The sequence below is a fragment of the Panulirus ornatus genome, chromosome 31 (assembly GCF_036320965.1).
Source record: "Panulirus ornatus isolate Po-2019 chromosome 31, ASM3632096v1, whole genome shotgun sequence".
Classification (NCBI taxonomy): domain Eukaryota; kingdom Metazoa; phylum Arthropoda; class Malacostraca; order Decapoda; family Palinuridae; genus Panulirus; species Panulirus ornatus.
This window is the reverse complement of record NC_092254.1, coordinates 181,136-197,358: the sequence shown is the minus strand read 5'-3', so window position 1 is coordinate 197,358 and position 16,223 is coordinate 181,136. Positions and strand designations below refer to the sequence as shown.

The window sequence follows — 16,223 nt, the reverse complement described above, 5'->3', positions numbered from 1 at the left end:
GTCGGAGTTTTAAATCATTAGTTACAAAACCCCGTATCCTATACCTCAGATCAAAATCTCTGTAATACATAACTTCTGAAACGGTTTGAACACGTATCAAAGTCCACAATATTCCAACATCTCGAAAATTGCTGTTGATATGACAGTATCAATCATGCAATCGGCAATCAACATCCATTTTCCAGTGCATGTGTTGTAACTGCATTGTCTGACGTGCACACCATGCCTTACTAACCTTTACCAATACCTTTTTTTCCATCTTAGTGACATCCCATTTGTTGGGGAAACAAACCAAAGTCCGTCTCCTAACTTTTTAAACATTTACAGAGATGTAAATCCAACAAATGTACAACTTTATCCGTGGAACAAAACACGATCACAAAAACATAGTGACTGGGATTATATATATATATATATATATATATATATATATATATATTTTTTTTTTTTTTTTTTTTTTTTTTTTTTTTTTTTTTTTTTCATACTATTCGCCATTTCCCGCGATAGCGAGGTAGCGTTAAGAACAGAGGACTGGGCCTTTGAGGGAATATCCTCACCTGGCCCTCTTCTCTGTTCCTTCTTTTGGAAAAAAAAAAAAAAAAAAAAAAAAAAAAAAAAAAAAATATATATATATATATATATATATATATATATATATATATATATTTTTATACTTTGTCGCTGTCTCCCGCGTTTGCGAGGTAGCGCAAGGAAACAGACGAAAGAAATGGCCCAACCCCCCCCCATACACATGTATATACATACGTCCACACACGCAAATATACATACCTACCCAGCTTTCCATGGTTTACCCCAGACGCTTCACATGCCTTGATTCAATCCACTGACAGCACGTCAGCCCCGGTATACCACATCGCTCCCATTCACTCTGTTCCTTGCCCTCCTTTCACCCTCCTGCATGTTCAGGCCCCGATCACACAAAATCTTTTTCACTCCATCTTTCCACCTCCAATTTGGTCTCCCTCTTCTCCTTGTTCCCTCCACCTCCGACACATATATCCTCTTGGTCAATCTTTCCTCACTCATTCTCTCCATGTGCCCAAACCACTTCAAAACACCCTCTTCTGCTCTCTCAACCACGCTCTTTTTATTTCCACACATCTCTCTTACCCTTACGTTACTCACTCGATCAAACCACCTCACACCACACAATGTCCTCAAACATCTCATTTCCAGCACATCCATCCTCCTGCGCACAACTCTATCCATAGCCCACGCCTCGCAACCATACAACATTGTTGGAACCACTATTCCTTCAAACATACCCATTTTTGCTTTCCGAGATAATGTTCTCGACTTCCACACATTCTTCAAGGCCCCCAGAATTTTCGCCCCCTCCCCCACCCTATGATCCACTTCCGCTTCCATGGTTCCATCCGCTGCCAGATCCACTCCCAGATATCTAAAACACTTTACTTCCTCCAGTTTTTCTCCATTCAAACTCACCTCCCAATTGACTTGACCCTCAACCCTACTGTACCTAATAACCTTGGTCTTATTCACATTTACTCTTAACTTTCTTCTTCCACATACTTTACCAAACTCAGTCACCAGCTTCTGCAGTTTCACACATGAATCAGCCACCAGCGCTGTGTCATCAGCGAACAACAACTGACTCACTTCCCAAGCTCTCTCATCCCCAACAGACTTCATACTTGCCCCTCTTTCCAAAACTCTTGCATTTACCTCCCTAACAACCCCATCCATAAACAAAGTAAACAACCATGGAGACATCACACACCCCTGCCGCAAACCTACATTCACTGAGAACCAATCACTTTCCTCTCTTCCTACACGTACACATGCCTTACATCCTCGATAAAAACTTTTCACTGCTTCTAACAACTTTCCTCCCACACCATATATTCTTAATACCTTCCACAGAGCATCTCTATCAACTCTATCATATGCCTTCTCCAGATCCATAAATGCTACATACAAATCCATTTGCTTTTCTAAGTATTTCTCACATACATTCTTCAAAGCAAACACCTGATCCACACATCCTCTATCACTTCTGAAACCACACTGCTCTTCCCCAATCTGATGCTCTGTACATGCCTTCACCCTCTCAATCAATACCCTCCCATATAATTTACTAGGAATACTCAACAAACTTATACCTCTGTAATTTGAGCACTCACTCTTATCCCCTTTGCCTTTGTACAATGGCACTATGCACGCATTCCGCCAATCCTCAGGCACCTCACCATGAGTCATACATACATTAAATAACCTTACCAACCAGTCAACAATACAGTCACCCCCTTTTTTAACAAATTCCACTGCAATACCATCCAAACCTGCTGCCTTGCCGGCTTTCATCTTCCGCAAAGCTTTCACTACCTCTTCTCTGTTTACCAAATCATTTTCCCTAACCCTCTCACTTTGCACACCACCTCGACCAAAACACCCTATATCTGCCACTCTATCATCAAACACATTCAACAAACCTTCGAAATACTCACTCCATCTCCTTCTCACATCACCACTACTTGTTATCACCTCCCCATTTGCGCCCTTCACTGAAGTTCCCATTTGCTCCCTTGTCTTACGCACTTTATTTACCTCCTTCCAGAACATCTTTTTATACTCCCTAAAATTTAATGATACTCTCTCACCCCAACTCTCATTTGCCCTTTTTTTCACCTCTTGCACCTTTCTCTTGACCTCCTGTCTCTTTCTTTTATACATCTCCCACTCAATTGCATTTTTTCCCTGCAAAAATCGTCCAAATGCCTCTCTCTTCTCTTTCACTAATACTCTTACTTCTTCATCCCACCACTCACTACCCTTTCTAATCAACCCACCTCCCACTCTTCTCATGCCACAAGCATCTTTTGCGCAATCCATCACTGATTCCCTAAATACATCCCATTCCTCCCCCACATCCCTTACTTCCATTGTTCTCACCTTTTTCCATTCTGTACTCAGTCTCTCCTGGTACTTCCTCACACAGGTCTCCTTCTCAAGCTCACTTACTCTCACCACCCTCTTCACCCCAACATTCACTCTTCTTTTCTGAAAACCCATTCAAATCTTCACCTTAGCCTCCACAAGATAATGATCAGACATCCCTCCAGTCGCACCTCTCAGCACATTAACATCCAAAAGTCTCTCTTTCGCGCGCCTGTCAATTAACACGTAATCCAATAACGCTCTCTGGCCATCTCTCCTACTTACATAAGTATACTTATGTATATCTCGCTTTTTAAACCAGGTATTCCCAATCATCAGTCCTTTTTCAGCACATAAATCTACAAGCTCTTCACCATTTCCATTTACAACATATCTGGGGATAGGGGAGCAAGAATACTTCCCACGTATTCCCTGCGTGTCGTAGAAGGCGACTAAAAGGGGAGGGAGCGGGGGGCTGGAAATCCTCCCCTCTCGTTTTTTTTTTTTTTTTTTTTTTTTAATTTTCCAAAAGAAGGAACAGAGAATTGGGCCAGGTGAGGGTAGTCCCTCAAAGGCCCAGTCCTCTGTTCTTAACGCTACCTCGCTAATGCGGGAAATGGCGAATAGTTTGAAACAAAGAAATATATATATATATATATATATATATATATATATATATATATATATATATATAAAGGAAGTTAAATCGCTATACAAAGTGCTGAGAGCCATTATACCCCAAGGGCGGAGCCTGGTAAGTATAAGGTTACAAATGCACCCAAGTCAGCAGGCCATTGATAAAATACTTGCATCTATCTATAACAGAAACGCATTACCTGAAATCACTTAAAGTTCTCTTAAAATAAAGTTATCATTAATCACTGATTTTTTCTTAGGAATACCAAAAGTCTTCGGGGGTCTTCACCTCCACAACCCAGGTTTATCCCTGCTTAGACGTATTTGTAATTTTTAATTAAGTGTACCACCATACGAAATAATTCAAAAACAGATACTAAAATCTTTATTAGGAACTTGTAATAGACTGCAATACGTTGACATATATAATCATTACTTGCAGAATGATCAATCTATCTACAAGGCCATTTCTTAGTGAAACCTAAATACTGACTCAGCCGAAATTTACCTACTTTTCTAACTTAACCGGATTAATATACACAGCCTTACAATACTGACTAGTATACACAGCCTTGCAACACTGATTAATATACATAGCCTTACAATACTGATTAATATACAGAGCCTTACAATACTGATTAATATACACAGCCTTACAATACTGATTAATATACGCACTAACAATACTGATTAATATACACAAACTTACAATACTGATTAACATACACAGCCTTACAACAGATCAATATACACAGCCTTACAATACTGATTAATATACACAGCCTTACAATACTGATTATTAGACACAACCTTACAGTACTGATTAATATACACAGCCTCACAATACTGATCAATATACACAGCCTTACAATACTGATTAATATACACAGCCTTACAATAGGTTAATATACACAGCCTTACAATAGATTAATATACACAGCCTTACAATACTGATCAAAATACACAGCCTTACAATACTGATTAATATACACAGCCTTACAATACTGATTAACATACTCAGCCTTACAATACTAATTAACATACACACTTGCAATGCTGATTAATATACACAGCCATACAATATTGATCAATATACGCAGCCTCACAATACTGATTAATATACAGACTTACAATATTGATTAATATACACAGCCTTACAATATTGATTAATACACAGCCTTACAATGCTGATTAATATACAAAGCCTTACAATACTGATTAATATACAAAGACTTACAATACTGGTTAATATACTCAGCCTTACAATACTGATTAATATACACACCCTTACAATACTGATTAACATACAAAGACTTACAATACTGGTTAATATACACAGCCTTACAATACTGATTAATATACACAGCCTTACAATAGTGATTAATATACACATCCTTACAATACTGATTAATATCCACAGCCTTACAATACTGATTGATATACACAGCCTTACAATGCTGATTAATACACAGCCTTACAATACTTGTTAACATACACATCCTTACATTACTGATTAATATACACAGTCTTACAAAACCGGGGTTGACGTGCTGTCAGTGAATCAAGGCATGTGAAGCGTCTGGGGTAAACCATGGAAAACTGTGTAGGTATGTATATTTGCGTGTGTGGACGTATGTATATACATGTGTATGGGGGTGGGTTGGGTCATTTCTTTCGTCTGTTTCCTTGCGCTACCTCGCAAACGCGGGAGACAGCGACAAAAAAAAAAAAAAAATACACATCCTTTCAGAACTGATCAATATACACAGCCTTACAATACTGATTAAAGTACACAACCGTACAATACTAATCAATATACAGAACCTTACAATACTGATTACTATACACACTTACAATACTGATCAATATACAGAGCCTTACAATACTGGTTAATATACAGACTTACAATAGCCATTAATAAACACAGCCTTACAATACCGATTAACATACACAGCCTTACAATACTGATTAATAAACACAGCCTTAAAATACTGATTAATATACACAGCCTTCCAATACTGATTAATATCCACAGCCTTACAATACTGATTGATATACACAGCCTTACAATGCTGATTAATACACAGCCTTACAATACTTGTTAACATACACATCCTTACATTACTGATTAATATACACAGCCTTACAAAACTGATTAATATACACAACCGTACAATACTAATTAATATACACAACCTTACAATACTGATTAATATACACAGCCTTAAAATACTGATTAATATACACAGCCTTACAATACTGATTAATATACACAGCCTTACAATACTTGCTAATATACACATCCTTACATTACTGATTAATATACACAGCCTTACAATACTTGTTAATATACACATCCTTACATTACTGATTAATATACACAGCCTTACAACACTGATTAATGTACACAGCCTTACAATACTGATTAATATACACAACCTTACAATACTGATTAATATACACAGCCTTACAAGACTGATTAATATACACAACCGTACAATAGTAATTAATATACACAGCCTTACAATACTGATTAATATACACAGCCTTACAAGACTGATTAATATACACAACCGTACAATACTAATTAATATACACAGCCTTACAATACTTGTTAATATACACATCCTTACATTACTGATTAATATACACAGCCTTACAAGACTGATTAATATACACAACCGTACAATGCTAATTAATATACACAGCCTTACAATACTGATTAATGTACACAGCCTTACAATACTGATTAATAAACAAAGCCTTACAATAGTTTGATAAACTTGGAATATAACTGAACTCTGACACGTGATTCACAGTAAGTACCATTTGAACTGATTCATTCATGCATACATCATCTCCTACTGTTAATTCTTTGTTCATAACGTCATGAACTATGTATGACGCATGAACCTTAGAGATAATTAACACGAACCGTTATGAGCTTGGCTTCAACCATGTAGCGGTTCCCGTCCCCCATGACAGATCTATTGTGTTAATCATTCTCATTATCGTTATCACAGCCGAAAGTGGGATGTAATAAAGAAGTCTAAATCAATGTAATCTCTTTGTGTGTGACACAAGGGAAAGTACCTTAACGAAAAATTGTTTTCCATAGCGTTGGTGGTTGAGAGGTAAGCGTTGCCACAGCAACAACTAAAACACAATTACTCACACATTAAATCAATACTGGTACTATAAGAGATAAGTAAGATGCTCTTATATGATGGTCTCGGACTGACGCTCTAATTCTTTATCTGAACTGGAAATACAAGCGAATGAGGTAAATGAAATGTCACAGAAAGTTCACTTAATTTCAATGGCAAGATTTCGTAAAATATATATATATCAAAAAGACCCTAATATAAGTGACATGGCATTGTTGCAAGTTTATGAAAGTCATCTGAGAAGAGTATAAGTACAAAAACATCATATATATATATATATATATATATATATATATATATATATATATATATATATATATATATATATATATATACATGGCGGCTGCAGTACTAGTAGGTTTGTGAGAACTTGTTTTCGACGACTCACTGAGGAAATGCTCACATGAACGTGAGTATAATGTATACTTCAATCAAGATTTCCAAGAATTCATAGCATAAAAATACAGTACAAAGTTAACGCGTTATATCCCCATTCCTCGCCATGTGGTACTGCACAGAGATAATCAAAAGCACATACGAAGATTACGAGGGAGCATTGAAAACATGCTTCACTACGGGAGAAAAGACGAACAACAACAATACTGCTACTCACCCTTGAACAGTACAGCGTGGCTGGCTTTCCTCTGGGCCCCTACAACGCTATCTATTTTTAGCCATTGGAACCACAAGAGCTGGATGCCCTAAGTCTTGCTCATAAAGTGATCATAAAAACTTTTGAGAGGGTGAAAAATGAACTCTCAAACGTCGAGTACCGTTGATACGTCGTCATTTGATTTGTGTATACAATGCCTACAACGGGGAGAAGGTATTTTCTAACAATTAGTCGCGTTCATCGATCATTTTTTGTTACAAACTGGCACTCAATGCTAACCCACACCTTACCGCGTACTAGACCTGTCAGTTTTATCAATCATTAACTCAGTAATGCTCTACAAATTAAACTCCAAGACCCTCGCGTTTCCAAGCTCAGCAAACCTTTCGGGCAAAAATGTCAAGGTCTGAGGCAACAGCAAGGGCTAACAGCAATCTTTTGTCTATCTTTATTCAGCCTCATTAAAGTAAATCTTTCTTCCTCGCCTCAAAACATGACCATAAATCAAAATGATTACCAGCCCTCTTTTATCTTATCGCTCCTCAACCTAAGGGAATTATACACCTGTAGCGTCACTCCATGACTGTATTCCATTTTTGGCGGTAACGTCACAAGATGCCGTTGTGATTCTCATGAAGCGGCTGACCACGAAACACTTGGTATATCAATAAAACGAAGCGTTATGGAACGTGTGAATTCTTTTTACGACTGCTACACATATCTCGACTCAAACATCCCCTTGTCCTACAAAGGATGTTTTGCAGTTCTCCAAGATAACTTTGGGTTGACAGTACTTAAGGAATCTGGTCACGTAATCAAACCGAGAACAAGGTTACAATGTACTTTTCTGTCACAATTCTTCCCTCTTCATGCGAGTCGGTCTATGTCGATTAAGTAGTAAGATCAAATATCACGGCAACATCAGCACCTCCGCGTATACCTAATCTTTGATAATAGTTTAAAGTGATATTTTGATTTCAACTTGTAAAAGAAAGACTCAAGAATGAGTATATTTTTCTCTATGAAAAGCTTTATAGGATAAAGTTAGTAGTTAGGGATTCTCAAGCATGATACTTCAATCGTTATACATCAAATGTTGAATTCAAATCATTAACATGGTTTTGAAACCATCGTTTGTACTGTCTATGTGGTATACTAATCTTTTATTTACACGATATGCAAACATGTAAGGAAATATTAAAGTGAGTGATTTCGCCCTTTACATGGTTCAGCCCAAAGCAAATACGAGTGATTATCTTCCATACGACAACAGTACCATGCAGGCCAAGGCTGGGTAAGGTTAGACTACAATGGACTAGGTTGTGTTACGTTATGACTTTCACATGGGGGTGGTAGTCGCCACAAGGTCGACCTAAAGTGCCGGGACCGGGACCGTGTACCTCGCCTGTAGTGGCTGAAGGTCTTCAAGATCGACCTGGTTCGCGCCTTCCATAATATTCCTGTTAAACCCACAACCACCCATACGACATCCTTCTTCGACCTATACGAACTTCGCTAGAAGCCTTACGGATTAAGACTCCTGCAGCCCAAGGCTGTTCTACTTTTAGTAGCAGAAAAATGTAGACTCATCTGGAGTAAGTTCTTTGACGGGACTGTTACATTCCATCACATATATGCAGTCCCGACAAATGTGACTTCACTCTTTGTAGCCTAAAGCATGCAGGATTCGGTAACACATCTGAACGCTCTCTCTCTTATATATATATATATATATATATATATATATATATATATATATATATATATATATATATATATATATATATATATATGAAAAACCTACCACGGAAAGAAATGTCTTACCCCTTAATGAACTGTAGTTGTCAACATACTGCTTCAAATATCACCATGTGTATGGCGATTTGTACCAAAATATAATGAAATTCACAGACCCAAGTGAATGAGTACTTCGCCCTCCCCAAACAACCTTGCGTAATACCAAATGTAACAAATGAAGTAATACTCACCTTTTGGGTAACAACCTTATTATATTGTGGTTATGATAGCAGTCCCACAGAAGTTCTAAAAAAACGAAATTGTCTCCAATTCAGCGCAGATTGTAGGAGCGAGAGCAGCGCAACGTTGCTCGTACGGTAGTTGGAGGTACACTGGGAGGCGTGACGATGTCAGATGTCTCCATAGGATCACATAACCTACGCGTAGATTATCGTTATTATCTTAACGTCTGGAATACCTATTGCAAATAATGCATGCAGAATACATGCTCACTTGAGATTTTGATTGGTTGAAATAATTATGAATTAATCGCCGTCTGCGGAAGTGTCCTCCAATCAGCCCGCAGGAGAAATGGTGGCATTACATTGCTTTCGTATCTTCAATGATTTGCTAACTAGTTAAAAGTGAATCGGAAACAATGCTCATTTGCAGGTAATCTAAATCACGTTATTCCCTGCGGGTAACGCTACGATGTTTGTATGCTGCTGGCTGTCAGCATATGGATTTAACCACAGATGCGTGGAGTGGTTAATCTGGCATCCTCAACCGCGAATTAAATATATATCCTATCGAAATGGAACTGTTGTAGTGATTTGTCACTACACATGCGGTCTATATAATCTATAGGATAGAAATGTATCAGTTATGCATATCGATAACGCTTTAATTAGGATATTTATAAAGACCTTGTCGAAACTGACACGGAATTTTTCGTTTCGTTCATATTTAGCCAAGAAGTTCCAAATCGTTCGTAACATTTATACATTAAAAATATTTCAATTATTTGGGATAAATTGAAAACAAACATTTTCAAAGTAAGAAAGCTTTTTGTTTATTAAAAGATTAAAAATAACATAAACGCTTGATGACGTCATCGAGCGCGATGTTCAACTGTTGAAGCACAACACCGACACGGCCGCGGAAGTGAAATCACGTATGAACACCGATCATCTATCAAACCTCACATGCCTGAGGATATTCCACCATCATAGATATCACGCATACTGTATGTAATCAAGAGAGCAGTTTACCGCTGGGTGAAAAGGATAGAAGAAACTCACAACATAAGCCTACCGAGTGGTCGTCAGCCACAAGCCACCACAGCTGAGGAGGATCAACTCATCCTTGAAACAGCCAGGCGAAGCCCCCCTTACTACAGCAGTAGAACTCAAAAACAAAACAGGATGTCGGTTTGGGATCCAGTCAATAAAAAAAGAATACACAAAGCTGGACTCCGCTACAGGAACACTGCTACCAAGCCGTTTCTGACACGAAAACAGAGTGGTTAGGATTCGCATTGAAACGTCACTGCAGCAGGGCGACCAGTTTTGGAAAGCACGTGTATGGTGTGTTATCTTCAAAATGAATACCATGTATTTGAATTAATTGTTGTCATTAGTTTTCCTTGATAAGATGAAACAGTTCTCTAATTATTAATATTACTGAAGTGAAGGAAAGAGCCACTATTATGCCGATAAAAAAAAAAATAGATTTTTCCTTACGGCATCTCAGAAAATGACGGTTAGAATGGATCATCTGATGGTTGGACTGCCCTGCTAATACCATTGCCTGGGTCAGACGGCCTCTATGAATTGCTTGAAGCAGTTTGAAGTTGCGTGTTACATTATTCCTAAGAAAATTATTAGAATGTCAGCTAGCGAGTGGACTGTCCTGCTGGTGCTAAGTCTGTCTAAAGAGTTGCCTGCAGTAGTCACAAGTCGCGTTACATTATTCTTCTCTCTACCTATATATATATATATATATATATATATATATATATATATATATATATATATATTTTTTTTTGCTTTGTCGCTGTCTCCCGCGTTTGCGAGGTAGCGCAAGGAAACAGACGAAAGAAATGGCCCAACCCCCCCCATACACATGTATATACATACGTCCACACACGCAAATATACATACCTACACAGCTTTCCATGGCTTACCCCAGACGCTTCACATGCCTTGATTCAATCCACTGACAGCACGTCAACCCCGGTATACCACATCGCTCCAATTCACTCTATTCCTTGCCCTCCTTTCACCCTCCTGCATGTTCAGGCCCCGATCACACAAAATCTTTTTCACTCCATCTTTCCACCTCCAATTTGGTCTCCCTCTTCTCCTTGTTCCCTCCACCTCCGACACATATATCCTCTTGGTCAATCTTTCCTCACTCATCCTCTCCATGTGCCCAAACCACCTCAAAACACCCTCTTCTGCTCTCTCAACCACGCTCTTTTTATTTCCACACATCTCTCTTACCCTTACGTTACTCACTCGATCAAACCACCTCACACCACACATTGTCCTCAAACATCTCATTTCCAGCACATCCATCCTCCTGCGCACAACTCTATCCATAGCCCACGCCTCGCAACCATACAACATTGTTGGAACCACTATTCCTTCAAACATACCCATTTTTGCTTTCCGAGATAATGTTCTCAACTTCCACACATTCTTCAAGGCCCCCAGAATTTTCGCCCCCTCCCCCACCCTATGATCCACTTCCGCTTCCATGGTTCCATCCGCTGCCAGATCCACTCCCAGATATCTAAAACACTTCACTTCCTCCAGTTTTTCTCCATTCAAACTCACCTCCCAATTGACTTGACCCTCAACCCTACTGTACCTAATAACCTTGCTCTTATTCACATTTACTCTTAACTTTCTTCTTTCACACACTTTACCAAACTCAGTCACCGGCTTCTGCAGTTTCTCACATGAATCAGCCACCAGCGCTGTATCATCAGCGAACAACAACTGACTCACTTCCCAAGCTCTCTCATCCCCAACAGACTTCATACTTGCCCCTCTTTCCAAAACTCTTGCATTTACCTCCCTAACAACCCCATCCATAAACAAATTAAACAACCATGGAGACATCACACACCCCTGCCGCAAACCTACATTCACTGAGAACCAATCACTTTCCTCTCTTCCTACACGTACACATGCCTTACATCCTCGATAAAAACTTTTCACTGCTTCTAACAACTTTCCTCCCACACCATATATTCTTAATACCTTCCACAGAGCATCTCTGTCAACTCTATCATATGCCTTCTCCAGATCCATAAATGCTACATACAAATCCATTTGCTTTTCTAAGTATTTCTCACATACATTTTTCAAAGCAAACACCTGATCCACACATCCTCTACCACTTCTGAAACCACACTGCTCTTCCCCAATCTGATGCTCTGTACATGCCTTCACCCTCTCAATCAATACCCTCCCATATAATTTGCCAGGAATACTCAACAAACTTATACCTCTGTAATTTGAGCACTCACTCTTATCCCCTTTGCCTTTGTACAATGGCACTATGCACGCATTCCGCCAATCCTCCCTCCCCTTTTAGTCGCCTTCTACGACACGCAGGGAATACATGGGAAGTATTCTTTCCCCCCTAGCCCCAGGGATAATATATATATATATATATATATATATATATATATATTATTTATTCATATTTATTATACTTTGTCGCTGTCTCCCGCGTTTGCGAGGTAGCGCAAGGAAACAGACGAAAGAAATGCCCCCCCCCATACACATGTATATACATACGTCCACACACGCAAATATACATACCTACACAGCTTTCCATGGTTTACCCCAGACGCTTCACATGCCTTGCTTCAATCCACTGACAGCACGTCAACCCCGGTATACCACATCGCTCCAATTCACTCTATTCCTTGCCCTCCTTTCACCCTCCTGCATGTTCAGGCCCCGATCACACAAAATCTTTTTCACTCCATCTTTCCACCTCCAATTTGGTCTCCCTCTTCTCCTTGTTCCCTCCACCTCCGACACATATATCCTCTTGGTCAATCTTTCCTCACTCATCCTCTCCATGTGCCCAAACCACTTCAAAACACCCTCTTCTGCTCTCTCAACCACGCTCTTTTTATTTCCACACATCTCTCTTACCCTTACGTTACTCACTCGATCAAACCACCTCACACCACACATTGTCCTCAAACATCTCATTTCCAGCACATCCATCCTCCTGCGCACGACTCTATCCATAGCCCACGCCTCGCAACCATACAACATTGTTGGAACCACTATATATATATATATATATATATATATATATATATATATATATATATATATATATATATATATATTTTTTGTTGTTGTTGTTCGCTGATGATACAGCGCCGGTGGCTGATTCATGTGAGAAACTGCAGAAGCTGGTGACTGAGTTTGGTAAAGTGTGTGAAAGAAGAAAGTTAAGAGTAAATGTGAATAAGAGCAAGGTTATTAGGTACAGTAGGGTTGAGGGTCAAGTCAATTGGGAGGTAAGTTTGAATGGAGAAAAACTGGAGGAAGTAAAGTGTTTTAGATATCTGGGAGTGGATCTGGCAGCGGATGGAACCATGGAAGCGGAAGTGGATCATAGGGTGGGGGAGGGGGCGAAAATTCTGGGAGCCTTGAAGAATGTGTGGAAGTCGAGAACATTATCTCGGAAAGCAAAAATGGGTATGTTTGAAGGAATAGTGGTTCCAACAATGTTGTATGGTTGTGAGGCGTGGGCTATGGACAGAGTTGTGCGCAGGAGGATGGATGTGCTGGAAATGAGATGTTTGAGGACAATGTGTGGTGTGAGGTGGTTTGATCGAGTGAGTAACGTAAGGGTAAGAGAGATGTGTGGAAATAAAAAGAGCGTGGTTGAGAGAGCAGAAGAGGGTGTTTTGAAATGGTTTGGGCACTTGGAGAGAATGAGTGAGGAAAGATTGACCAAGAGGATATATGTGTCGGAGGTGGAGGGAACGAGGAGAAGAGGGAGACCAAATTGGAGGTGGAAAGATGGAGTGAAAAAGATTTTGTGTGATCGGGGCCTGAACATGCAGGAGGGTGAAAGGAGGGCAAGGAATAGAGTGAATTGGAGCAATGTGGTATACCGGGGTTGACGTGCTGTCAGTGGATTGAATCAAGGCATGTGAAGCGTCTGGGGTAAACCATGGAAAGCTGTGTAGGTATGTATATTTGCGTGTGTGGACGTATGTATATACATGTGTATGGGGGGGGTTGGGCCATTTCTTTCGTCTGTTTCCTTGCACTACCTCGCAAACGCGGGAGACAGCGACAAAGTATAATAAAAATAAAAAAAAATATATATATATATGTGTGTGTGTGTGTGTGTGAGTGTGTGGAGCAGTTTCCCAAATTTTTTGGGCGAGTAAACAGAATGTTTAGGCCTGGCGACCCTTGGGGCGAAAACAGTTTGTTTCTTCAATTAGTTTTATCCGATAAATGTTCCTGAATCTTACTTTAACTTAAAAATCAATAAACTTCTATATTTCTTATGTTAATCGAAAAAAATAAATGGCACAACTTCATGCAAATGTAATTTATTGTAAAATTAGGAAAAGAAAAACACTTTTGTCTGGCAACTGTGACGCTGATTCATGAGTGAGTATTTCTGATTATTGAATCTTTGCTTATAAAGTCAGTAAACTGAAATTATGTTTACTATGATGATGCTTTTCTATGATAAAACAAATGACAGGTATTTGGTAATTTCTTTCTTCAGGTTTACTTCATTGCAAAATTTTGAATGAAAAAAGTATTTTAGTGGCTACCGTGGTTTGTTTTATGAGATAATTCTTCCAGATTTGGCACTGATAGATAGAGCACGGTGCAAATCTTGCTTAGAATTAAGATGGTTCCTTGCTTTAGTGCTGAACCTCACAAGAGCAGAAAATCCTAGTTCACAGAGGTGTATGGTTTGAAAAATGGAGATACTTATCAGCCTCACGAGTCAGAATGGGCTTATCCTTGAGTTGAGCCCAAAATTCAGGGTTCGTGAGACTAAAAACATTGTTTTTTTATCTGATTTTCTTGAAGATCTATAAATTCTTGAAAACCAGAGATATCTCCAACTTCAGTGACGTTCACTCTTAACATATTTCTAACCCATCAGTAATGAAATAGGTCGACATTTTCTGGCACATATCTTTCCATTTCCTCCTTGAAGCTTCTTCAAATTACCTCGAAAAGCCACTTTAACATCAGCAAAGGCTATTTCTGATGGATCTTCCAGCACTGCACTCAGTTATGGAAAAACAGCTGTATTTCCCTGGCTAATCTTTCTCTCCAAAGTGCAAGTTTTTTCTTGAATGAGGATTTTTTTTTTTACTTATGTCCATCATAGTTTGATTTCAGCCTTGCAATATCTGAGTTCAGTTCATTCAGGAGCCTGAGGATGTCGCCAAAATTAGCTAGCTTTGCCACCCAAGCAGGATCTTTGAAGCAGTCGGCCAACTTGAACTTCTTCTTTTAAGAGAAAAACTTCTATATTAGTTTTTAGTTCAAAAACCCATCCAAAAATGTGCCCTCGAGACAGCCAGTGGACATAAGATCGGAAAAGTAAGTTCTGGTGATGTGATCCCATCTCCTCACATACTTTATGGAAAATGCATGAGTGTTCAAAGCTCTGGCTTTGATAAAATTCACAGTTTGGATAACATCATTCAGAACCACATGGATTTCCAGCAGGAGAGGTTGAAAGGCCAAGTTTTCCCAATGTAAGAAACAGTGATTATTATATCAGGGTTTTCTCTTAATTCGAGTGATAAAACCTACATGACTTCCCATTATAGATGAAGCTCCATCGGTACACAGCCAAACAATTCAACCAATTATGTTTCTTGAAAAAATTGTTCATAACAGATGTCTCCTCCAGTGGTGGTGGTTGACAAGGCACTATAGATTGGAAATTCCTCTAGAATTCTGTCATCTCTGTAACTCACAAAAACCATGAGTTGAGGTTCGCCAGCAATGTCCACAGATTCATCTATCTGCAATGAAAACTTTCCAGCTTTTTACCAATGCCACAATTAGTTTATTCAAAATATCGGATGACTCGAGATTAATTCAACGTCTGATGCTGTT

At 39.0% G+C, this 16,223-nt stretch overlaps 1 protein-coding gene across 5 annotated transcripts in view; it reads right to left on the bottom strand.

Annotated features, from left to right (window-relative positions):
- scramb1 (scramblase 1) overlaps positions 1 to 9,707 on the bottom strand; it is a 67,007-nt gene extending 57,300 nt beyond the window's left edge. The window contains exon 1 of one of the 5 annotated variants that reach the window (XM_071680143.1): positions 9,324 to 9,707. The gene's annotated coding sequence lies outside the window, so the exon portion shown is untranslated. The remainder of the gene's footprint in view (positions 1 to 9,323) is intronic. The other 4 variants (XM_071680142.1, XM_071680144.1, XM_071680139.1 and 1 more) reach the window with 4 other exon arrangements.
- Between the last annotated feature and the right edge of the window lie 6,516 nt (positions 9,708 to 16,223).